This window comes from Pipistrellus kuhlii, unplaced genomic scaffold (assembly GCF_014108245.1).
Source record: "Pipistrellus kuhlii isolate mPipKuh1 unplaced genomic scaffold, mPipKuh1.p scaffold_m20_p_15, whole genome shotgun sequence".
Lineage (NCBI taxonomy): Eukaryota > Metazoa > Chordata > Mammalia > Chiroptera > Vespertilionidae > Pipistrellus > Pipistrellus kuhlii.
The window spans coordinates 44244245-44254568 of NW_023425460.1; the positions used below are offsets into that span (position 1 = coordinate 44244245).

General features: G+C 57.2%; 1 protein-coding gene across 15 annotated transcripts in view; it reads right to left on the reverse strand.

Moving 5' to 3' along the window:
• JAKMIP3 (Janus kinase and microtubule interacting protein 3) overlaps positions 1-9288 on the reverse strand; it is a 40035-nt gene extending 30747 nt beyond the window's left edge. For 8 of the 15 annotated variants that reach the window (XM_036439290.2, XM_045582174.1, XM_036439289.2 and 5 more), the window contains exon 1: positions 9172-9287. The gene's annotated coding sequence lies outside the window, so the exon portion shown is untranslated. Of the gene's footprint in view, positions 1-9171 lie in introns of all 15 variants that reach the window. The other 7 variants (XM_045582169.1, XM_045582168.1, XM_036439286.2 and 4 more) reach the window with 2 other exon arrangements.
• Between the last annotated feature and the right edge of the window lie 1036 nt (positions 9289-10324).

Sequence of the window (10324 nt, forward strand, 5' to 3'; positions counted from 1 at the left end):
CCTTCTCCTCGCCGTAACTAGGCGAAAGCTGGGATGGAGGAAAGCCATTGATGTCTCCATGGTGACCTGTGCCAGCGACCTGCTGACACCTCCCAGGTCATGCCCACCCGCTCTGGAGAAGGCAGTTTTGTCTCCCCCTTCCCAGTCCTTATACCTCCTATCTTTCCCCATGCTGCTGTGCTGGGTGGGGCCTCCAGCACCCCGGTAAGTAGAAGCAGTGATAATTAGCATCTTTCTCTCATTACTTCCTTGAAATTTTATAGCGGGTTCCCCATGAGGGACCACTTTGCTGCAGAATTTTCGATTCCTTTTATCACGAGAGCATTTATCTGTACCCAAATATGCTAAGTGAACATTTTTTAAGTTTGTGAATGGGTGTTGTCATTTATCAAACGCTTTTTCTGGGGCTGATAGAATCACTGTATTGTTCTCTCCTGATTCCTCCAGAGCCAGCCTGTGCCTGCCCCCACCCCACCCCAACCCCGGGGCCACCTGCAACCTGACCTTTGACTTGCTCACCAGTCTTTTATATATATATATATATATATATATATATATATATATATATATATATATATATATATATAATTGATTTTGTACAGAGAGGAAGGGAGAGAGATAGAGAGCTAGAAACATTGATGAGAGAGAGTCATCGATCAGCTGCCTCTTGCATACCCCCTACTGGGGATGTGCCCGCAACCAAAGTACATGCCCTAGACCGGAATCACACCCGGAACCCTTCAGTCCCCAAGCCGACGCTCTATCCATTGAGCAAAACCAGTATCGGCTCACCAGTCTTCCTGGTTGGGAGGTTCTGACCACCTCTGTCCTGAAGCAAACTCAAGGCTTCTACATCCGTCCAGAGGCCACTGTTGCAGCTGAGGACCAGCCACCTCCGTGCAGTCCTTGAGGGGAGACATCGGGGGGTGTCCTCCAGGCCCAAAGAGGCAGCAGGAGCAGCAGGGCCGAAGCCCACGGGCCTCCCTCCCCGGAAGGACCCCTTCATGGTCCCGTGTGGCCATAGTTGCCTCGTAAAAGCCATCTTTACTTAGATACACAGGGACGTGGGTGTTTTCAAGGTCCCCCTGACTTGGACAGGTCCATCACTACACCTTCATCCTCAATGAAATGGCCTCCCTCCAGAGGGGATAAGATTTTGGGGCGAATCTCAGCTCCTATGGGAGACTTCAAATACACACTCCTACGTTTGGGGACCATGTCTCCTGGCAGCCAGGCAGACACCGGTGACCATGCTTCATCGTGAAGACGGGAGACCTCCCGCTCTGCTTCACGGGCCCTGGGAAGCTCAGGGGCTTGAACTCAGCATCTGGCAGGCTCCCCCCACCCGGAAGAGCCCTGATGGAGGTCCTCTCCTTGGACGCCACTCGAGGTCCTGGCACCGGGCGCCCCAGTGCAGTGTGTACACGGCACCATTGTGCCCGGCGCTCATGAGCGCGTGTAACCCAGAGCCCCTGCAGAGAATACGCTGCATTCATGCTGGGCGGAGTGAGGTGGGCAGCTGTCCCAGGCTAGAACGGAGATAACGTCCCTTTCATGGGGTAAAAACATAGGACACAGTTGCCCTTGTCCCAGCCCGGGGCCCTAAGGCCTGCTGTTCAGAGAGGAAGAGACAGGGCCTGGGAGGGGACAGAAGGCTCCACAGGCTCAGGCTGGGTAGCTCAGTTGGTTAGATTGCAGGTTCAATCTCTGATCGGGGCACATACAAGAATCAACCAATGGCCGAAACCGGTTTGGCTCAGTGGATAGAGAGTCGGCCTGCGGACTGAAAGGTCCCAGGTTTGATTCCAGTCAAGGGCATGTACCTTGGTTGTGGGCACATCCCCAGTAGGGGGTGTGCAAGATGCAGCTGATCAATAATTCTCATCGATGTCTCTTCCTCTCTATTAAAAATCAGTAAAAGCCAAGACCGGTTTGGCTCAGCGGTAGAGCGTCAGTCTGCGGACTGAAAGGTCCCAGGTTTGATTCTGGTCAAGGGCATGTACATTGGTTGCAGGCATATCCCCAGTAGGGGGTGTGCAAAAGGCAGCTGGTCAATGTTTCTCTCTCATCGATGTTTCTAGCTCTCTATCTCTCTCCTTTCCTCTCTGTAAGAAAAGTCAATAAAATATATATTTTTAAAAATCCATAAAATATATATTTTTTAAAAGAATCAACCAATGAATGCATGTACAAGTGAAACAACAAAACGATGTTTCTCTCTCTCCCTCCCTCTCTCAAATCAATTTTTTTATTGATTTTTTTGAGGGGGGGGGGGAGGAATAGAAACATCAACACTAGAGAGACATCATTAATCAGTGCCTCCTACGCGCCCCCTACTGGAGATTGTGTCCACAAATCAGGCATGTGGCCTGACTGGGAATCACACTAGCAACCTCTTGGTTCCTGGGTCCATGCTCAACCACTGAGCCACCCAACTGAGCGCAAATCAATTTTTAAAAAAATATATACTCCACAGAACGCACGAGGCAGTCTTCAGGGTGAGTGATTGCCACCTTGCTGTGCCGGGGGCCGGGCACCCGTCGGAACGCCCTGTGCCCAGCAACCCCCACTCGGACCTGACACATCAGCGAGGCGGTGTTGTCAGGAGGGCAATGGGCGCACCGTCAGACACGCGGAGTCCCCCTCGAGGGTCCAGGAAAGGCCAGTCAGATCAGTAGGCAGGGTCCTGAGAACTGCCCCCTTCGCTGGGCAGCGCTGGCCCTGCTGAGCGGGGCGAGGTCTGTCCCTGCACATCCTGCAAAGCCTGGGTCCTGGGTGCCCCGCCTCTGGGACAGCATCGGGCTCCCTTCACCCCAACAGCCGGGAGGGGCGGTCACTTTTCCACAGGAAGGCACCAGCGGGCCTGCACCGCCTTCCCAAGCCTCGGCTCACCCTCCGCTCTCTGTCCCTGGGCAGGCCGCAGCCTTCAGACCAGCCCTGCCCACTCCCCGGAAGGCAGCACACCGAGTGGGCCCGTGGCAAATGCCCTGAACGCCCCAGCCACACGCACCTGTGCCAGGTGGGCAGACCTGCCAACACTCAGGCTCTGGCCAATGGCGGTGCCAAGCACAGCCCAGGTCCCATTTGCATACAGGCTTTCGCTTCTTACTACAGTGCACAGTGCTGTGTCCTGGGTCCAAGAGAGCCCGCTGTGGGGGGGCAGGGGGGACCGCCTACACTTATCTGGCATCGGGAGACCTCGAGGAGACCGGAAACAGACCAGCATGGGTCAGAGCTACCAGGAAGGTTCTCTCATAGGTGTCTTCGACTAGGTCACCAGACAGTGGTCCTGCCTGGGCCACACTCCCTCCACCGGCCCTCCCTCCCCTCCTTCCTGCTCAGCAAAGTCTCTCCTCCCACGAGGAAGCCTTCCGGAGCCCGGAACCTGTACCCAGCTCTTCCATGATGTCCTTGTGGCCTCAGGCTGCGGAGCCCACCTGCCCAGCGAGGCCACAGGCTCCTGGGACGAGGCCCAGGCCAGACACAGGTGGCATAAAGTAGGCACAGACTCTTCCCAAGTCAGAGAGTGGGCTGGTCCAGGGCAGCTGTCCAAAACATCTGCTCTCGAGCTGAACTGTAGTGACCAGCCTCGGGCACTGGCATGGCCTCTAATGCCAGTGACCCCAGTTGAGGCCGCTGAGAGCCACGCCCACCGAGAGAAGCACACCAGGCCAGGAGGAACGCACTCAGCGGAACCTCGGTGGGGGCTTTGTCTTTGCTTTTGAAGAACAGGCCTCTGTCCTCCCTGGCTTTTTGCACCCTCGCCTCTGCCATCCCGGGGACAGAGAGTGCCCGCAGGCTCCACCCGGTCAGCGCCGGAGCAGAGCCCGGGAGGTGTGCTAGGATCCACCAAGCTCCATCCGTGGAGGGGGCGGGTCAGGGAGAACGCGCGTCCCCCGCTCCTCCCAACGTGCCCCCAGCCCCTTTCCGGCATGAGGACTATCTGGGGACTGTCCTGGGGATGGTCAGGGCAGCAGACGTTGTGTTTCTCTGTGCACAACGGGAGGAGGCAATGGCCCCAGGCGTGATGAAGCGAGTGAGAGGTGGACAAAGACAAGCATCAGGGATGTTAGAAGCCAGCTGTGGGGTCAACCTGATTCCTGTTAGAAACGCTCTGCTAGGGTTGCCTCTGACTGGCAGCAGCCTCGTCTTCCTCAGGAGAAACCTGGGCTCAGAGGGGACATGAGTAGCCCAGGCCCCACTGGCCAGCAGGACAAGGCCACCCTGGACTCCAACCTCCCAACTCTCTAGCCAGGCTTCTGGGAAGACAGGCACTAGCTGACCACAAGCCAGCGATGCTGGCCGAGGGCCCTCAGGAAGGGCATGGCCGGTCCCCAGTCCCAGCACTGAGCTGCAGACTCGGGCTCGAATTCTGTGCATGCGCTGTGGGGACAGAGGATGAGGGAGCAGCTCATTAGTCTCCCACCAACCAAGTTCCCAAGTTTACACACAATTTTAAAATGGAAAAAAATAAATAAATAAAGTGAGATCAGGCTTTAATTAAAATGTTGGCTCAGCCGAGACCGGTTTGGCTCAGTGGATAGAGCGTCAGCCTGCGGTCAAGGGCATGTACCTTGGTTGCAGGCACTTTTCCAGTGGGGAGTGTGCAGGAGGCAGCTGATCAATGTTTCTAACTCTCTATCTCTCTCCTTTCCTCTCTGTAAAAAATCAATAAAATATATTTAAAAACAAAACAATAAAACGTTGGCTCATGGCAATTCACATGGCGCCAGGGAGGGCTGGCGGCACCTGCTCTGGCCCCACCGTGGGCCAGCTTTCAGATGACCAGTGCTCTCCTCGGTCCTCACCTGTTCTGATTTCGTCGCCGCCTAAAGGCTTTTGGGCAAAGCCAGCTTTGCTTTAATTTCTTCCCAAATGTTGACTGAAAAAAGACATTAAATTTAAACCAATTCTACCATTTCTCAAACCAATTGTTCTGAGGGTAATTATCAGGACAAGTGCCCTGGCCTGTGTGGCTCAGGGTTGAGCATTGACCTATGAACCAGGAAGTCATAGATTGATTCCTGGTCAAGGCACATGTCCAGATTTTGGGCTCCTTCCCTAGTAGGGAGTGTGCAGAAGGCAGCTGATCAATGATTCTTTCTCATCATTGATGCTTCTCTCCCTCTCTCTCTCCCTCTCCCTCTCCCTCTCCCTCTCCCTTTCTTTCTGAAATCCATTAAAAAAAAAAAAAAAAAAAAAAAAAAAAGACAAGCTCCCATAAGCCACCTGGTGTCTAAGAAGAACATGGTGTCACTCCGCACGACATCATAGGGGACATTTTTGTCACTAATGAACCATGCTCATTGGAGGAAGAATTTTCTTTGAACCTCCCAGTTAAGGGTCCAGCTTTTAGAATCACTGCTCTGGCTCCTAGAGAAATGAAACAGACATAGTCGACACAGAAGTCCTCAGAAATCTGCCCTAATGAGCCCCAAAGCAGCCAGCAGCATCCCGTGCACCCAGAGGAGCCAGCTGCTCTCCTTAGGCACATGGAGGAGCCCAGCACCCTCCCTGCCTAAGCCCTGGCAGGGCCAGGAGAAGCCCCTGTAGTGAAGAGCAGTCATCCCCATTTCTGTTGAACTGCCTTTGGGTGCTGTCCATGGTGCTGCCCCCCTAATGATTCTATTCATGATTTCAGATCCCAGACCACGCCTTCCACTGGAACCAGGTGGTGGCCCCGCCTCAATCTACACTGCCAGCCAGCTCTCCCTGACTGGTGACCTAGCTTAGGGCACCAGCCGTGCAGGGACTGGCCCATCTGCTGGGCGGTCCTGTCTGGTGGTGGCTCTAGCCTAGACTCCGGCAGACCCCACCTGCCGCAGCCTCACCTGCCAACACCTCTCCCACTCCCGTATCTGCCAAACAGCCCTTAATCTCTGACAGGTGCTGCCATGTTGGTCTGCACCCCTGCAGGTGAGTGGAACAAGGGAAAAAACTGGGAGCTGGGTTTAAAGTGTCCCCAGCTAGGTTCTCACAAGAGCAAACGTGCCTCTCTCTGAAGAAGGCCTTATTCATCGAGGTCCCCAAGGAACACCCTCCCCCCAACATTCAAGACCTGTGACTGATATGCTTCTCCTCACAGCTGGCATGCAAGCCTCAGACCCGTGCCTATGAGTGCTCCGGAGAGAAGTGCTGGGGGCAGCCGGCCGAGCCCTGTGCTCCTGCTATGATCTGGATTGCCTGCGACTTTTGCACGAGGGACCCCAGCCTAGAAAGCCTCTGATTAGAAACTGCAAGCTGGCAGAATCCCTGTTTAGGACACAAAAGGTGCCCTACAAAGGCTTCGTACAATGAGCGCAGAGGCAGGAGAGAGAAGCACACACCTGGGGCCCCCTGAGCAGCAGGAAGGCCAGGCATGCAGCCATACTCAGAAACAGTGATCGCGAAGCTTGTCGGTGAGAAGGGCTGTTCGCAGGACGAGCCAAATGAAGCTGGTGCGAGTGGCTCTTCCAGACCGGGTTTGGTTAATCATTTCTAATATCGTAATGTCCAACGGGAGGAGCCATCACACCAGAGAGAAGAAGGCAGACAGACAGCTGGTCATCTTGGCTGGAGGCCGCCCAGCACCAGGAGGGGTGGGACTCCCTCTGCCCAGCACCAGTGGGGGTGGGAGTGCCCTCTCTGTGAGTCACAGACATGATGCTGACCTGAGAGGCCGCCTCCAGGCAGCCGGTGAGTGTGGAGGGGTGGCCTGGGCCAACCTGCTGGGGGAGGGGGTACAGAGCTGAGGACATAGGCCTAGTGTGAGACCCAGGCCCAGAGGATACCCCTTGAGACCCTGGATGACAATGGAAAGACATGGATCCTACACCGGCTTTTCCATTGGACAAGGCCCTTCCCCTCTCTAGCCAGCTCTGCCCTCAGGCTGCTACTGATGCACCTTAACACAGGTGGGGAAATCAGAGCAGTGCCCGGCATAGAGCTAGTGCCATGAAATGGGAGACTTTTTACCCTCCCGGTGTGGCTCAGTGGCTAAGCCAGGAGGCCATGGTTCAATTCCCAGTCAGGGCACATGCCTGGTTGTAGGCTCCATCCCCAGTAGTGGGCATGCAGGAGGCAGCCAATCAGTGATTCTCTCTCATCACTGATGTTTCTACCCCTCTCTCCCTCTCCCTTCCTCTCTCTGATATCAATAAAAACATATTTTAAAAAAAGAGAAATGGGTGACTTTTTATTACCACTCTCCTCTTTTATTTTTTTATTTTTTTATTTTTAATAACTGTTTATTGTCATGCACTGTTCACAATGTCCCAGATCTTGCAAATAGCCTGAAAGCTAACTTGTAGTGGGCAGGGCCCTGGAACTTGTTGGCCATGATGCTGCCAACTGCCATCAGGGGTGTGGCTCTGGGGTGCCAGGCCTGCGAGAGGATGGCTGCGGGGTCGCGCTGTGGCTCTGGGCACCTGAACTGCACCAACCACCGACCATCTGTCGGCTGCCTCTCTCCCCTTCTGTGCCTGGCTCCCAGCAGGTGGCATCAGTATGGATGATAAATGCCAGTCATGTCTCAACACAGAGTCCTGAAACAATAAACGTGTACAGGATGCAGCAGTTTGCCTGGGAATCTGATTTAAAGTAGAAATGAAGGCCCTGGCTGAGGAGCTAAATTGGTTAGAGCCTGATAAGCCAAGTTGGCGAGTTCGATCCCCAGTCAGGGGGGCACACAGGAATCAACAAATAAGTGCATAAACAAGTGGAGCAGCAAATTGATGCTTCTCTCTCTCTTTCTCTAAAATCAACCAACAAACATTTTTTTAAATGAAATGATAGCTTTACCAGCCCCCAATGGAAACGCACTAGTATAAAAATTCCTTTTTTCCAACCATCTGAATTTTGGGAGAATGTGGACCAGTTCAGGCCAGAAGGGAGATGCAGGCTGTTGACTCTCTTCCCAGTTAGCGGCCAGGACCCCAGGCAGGTGCCACGTGGATACAGACACAGCAGCCCCATCCCAGACCAACAGGCACGCGGGCTGTTCCTCTGAGAGCCATCACCAGCCTCCTGCGTCCGCGGACAAATCCTGGAAGCACTCTGGGAGGGAAGTTACCTTCCTCACCGTGAAGCTCCCTGGGAGCTGGCAGGGCTCTGCGTCCCCAGGCTCTGCGTCCTGGCCATTGATGTGGGAGGAAGCATTGCAGGCCCTTGCCAAAGCCAGTCCTAATTCATGGGCACAACTCAGCTTTCAGAAAAACGGCCAGAGGGCTGGGGGGGTCCAGTGCGCTCACGCTCCATCCCTCTGCTCCCCTCCCCCAGGCCACCTCAGCGGGACCTCCCGGGCCTGAGCAGCAGCTGCCCCTCCGTGCAGCCTGGGCAAAGGGGCCTTTCCTCAGGGCACAGCCTGGATGTGCCCGCACCACCCACCACCGTGGTCCTGGCATTGCGGACAGCATGCAACTGTGGGAACCTTTCCCGCTGCCCTCCCAGCAGGAAGGGAGTGTGGATCAGAAGGCCACAGGCAGAGCAAGAAGGAATTGCTACAATCCCCCGCCCCTCCCCGAGGGAGGCACTGGGCTAAGGCCCAGCAGGCAGGTTTCTGCTGGGAACGCTGACCCCAATCGAACCCTCCTCCTTCTGTGGCTTCCAGTGGGTGTCAGCATCCGACAGCCACCCTGCCACCCCGGAAGCCGGAAAACCTGAGATTGCAACATTGGACACCAAAATATAGAAATAAAATCCCCGCAGGGGCCGCGCCTTCCCGAGCGTGGCTCAGCCGGCGACACACACCGCCGGAAGCTGCGGCCTCCAGGGCCAGGAGCGGCACCTGCGCCACCGGGGCCCGTCCCCCTGGGCCTGTGACCCCGGGTTCCGGGGGAAGGGCGTGGGGAGATGGGCCGAGGGCGCCTGGGGAGGCTGAGACACCCCCGCCCCCAGACGCCACGGCAGGCAAGACGCGCCCTGCCGCCTCCGGGCCATCCCGGTCACCCCTGGCCCAAGCCTGGCCCACCTCCTGGCCACTCCAGGGCATCTCCGGGCCACCCCACGCCATCCCGCCGCGCAGAGCCCCGGAGCCCCCGGGCGCACGGTGCCAGGCGTGGGAAGCGCGGAGGCCCGCCGGGATGGCGGCGGCGCGCGGACCGGGGACCGGGGGCCGGGCACCGGGGGCCGGGCACCGGGGGCCGGGGGCCGGGGGCCGGGGACAGGGCACCGGGGTGGCTGGTGGCTGCTCACCGGGGCTCCCCGCGGGCGGCGGCGGCGTCTGAAGGTCCCGCTCGGCCATTGCAGCGGCGCTGCAGCGGGCGGGGGGCGCGCGTCACGGCGGGCGGGCGCCCCAAACCCAGGCCCTCCCCCGACACTCCCCGCCGCCGACACCCCAACCCCACCTCTTCCTCCGCGGCGCATCCTGATCTCCGGGGCGCAGGTTTGCAGGCGGCTGGGACCGGAGGACGCCGCGGCTGGAAATGACCCGGCCGCTGCGCAGAGCGCGGAGGGAGGGCGGGGAGGGCCGGGCCGCCGGGCAGTGCCCACGCCGATGGCACCCAGCGCCGCCGGGTGCGGTTTGCCGGGGGCGAACTCTCCCTCCTGGTAGGAATTACTCAGCCACCTTCCACGCTGGATGTCGGCGGTGGCTCTGAGGCAGCCCCTGTCTGAGCTGCACGTGTGTCTCCACCGTTAACGCTTGGCTTCCCGGCTCCAAACGCTGCCTTCCCCCGCCCTGGGGAGGAGATGCTTGGCGGGCCTGCGTGGAGCAAACCACGGGCTGCTCCGGAACCAGATCCAGGAATCCACCTTTGAGCCCTGGCCTCCGGCGGGGACCCCAGCCCGCCCCGGCTGGGTGCTCCCCCACCCCCGAGAGCTGTGGGAGGAGTTGAATGAGTCCATTTAGTAAATGTGGCGCGCAGGGAGGGTCCCTGCGGTTCTATGGAAACCTGTAGACAGGGCAAAATGGCCCCTCGTGGAATGCATTATTCCCTGGAAACCAAGACTTCTGACCCAGCCGATCCCCACTTTCTGGGCTCAGAGAGTAAATACATAGTCCTGCGTGCAGACCCTGCAGTGAGACAGTGAGGGGCGCCTCTTCCTCTGTTACCCCCTGTTCCTGGGCCAGGGCCTCCGGGCGCGGGAGAACCAGTACCATTTATTGATTGCTGGGCAAGAGGGTATCCGATCGAACAGAAACAGCCTCCACTGGCGCCCTGGCACCTTTTTGTAAAAAAGAAAATTGATTTCAGAGAAGAAGGGAGAGGTGGAGAGAGAGAGAGAGAGAAACATCAATGATGAGAGAGAATCATTCATGGACTGGCTGCCTCCTGCACGTCCCCAACTGGGGATCAAGCCCACAACCCAGGCAGGTGCCCTTGACCGAAATCAAACCCAGGACCTT